The sequence below is a fragment of the Leuresthes tenuis genome, unplaced genomic scaffold, assembly GCF_036924035.1.
Source record: "Leuresthes tenuis unplaced genomic scaffold, fLeuTen1.0.hap1 SCAF_22, whole genome shotgun sequence".
NCBI classification, from domain to species: domain Eukaryota; kingdom Metazoa; phylum Chordata; class Actinopteri; order Atheriniformes; family Atherinopsidae; genus Leuresthes; species Leuresthes tenuis.
In genome coordinates this window covers 30,338,118-30,338,938 of record NW_027325376.1, presented here as the reverse complement: position 1 = coordinate 30,338,938, position 821 = coordinate 30,338,118, and positions in this window count along the sequence as shown.

Genomic DNA, 821 nt, shown 5'->3' with positions numbered 1-821 from the left:
AAGAAAAGGTGCGAATGCCCAACTATACATAATCAAAAGCAGGAGTGGATGTGTTCGGCTCCAAGAAGGGTTGAATGTCTGACCATAGTTTGTAAAAAGCAGGTAAGAAAAGGTTTGACTGCCCGAACATACACCATCAAAAGAGGGAGCGGAGGTGTTCCGCTGTAAGACGGTGTGAATGTCCGACCATAGTTGGTAAAAAGCGGGTAAGAAAAGGTTAAAATACCTAACTGTACACAATCAATAGCGGGAGCGGAGTTGTTCGGCTACAAGAAGGTGTGAAAGTTCAACCATGGTTTGTAAAAAGCTGCTAAGAAAAGGTTCGAATGCCCAAATATATACCATCAAAAGCAGAAGCGGAGGTGTTCGGCTGCAAGAAGGTGTGAACGTCCGACCAAAGTTTGCAAAAAGCAGTTAAGAAAAGGTTCGAATGCCCGAATATATACCATCAAAAGCGGGAGCAGAGCTGTTCGACTGCAAGTAGGTGTGAATGTCCAGCCATAATTACTCACAAACGGGTAAGGAAAGGTAGTATTGCCAGACCATACATGATCAAAACAGGGAGCTGAGGTGGTTCAGCTGCAAGGTGTGAATGTCTGACTATAGTTTGTAAAAAGCGGGTAAGACAAGGTGCGAATGCCCGACAATGTATGATCAAAAGAGGGAGTGGAGGTCTTCGGCTGCAAGGTCTGAATGTACAACCATAATTTCTAAAAACCGGGAAGGAAAGGCTCGAAAGCCCGACTATACACCATCAAAAGCGGGAGCAGAGTGGTTCAGCTGCAAGAAGGTCTGAGTGTCCATCAATAATTGCTTTAAAA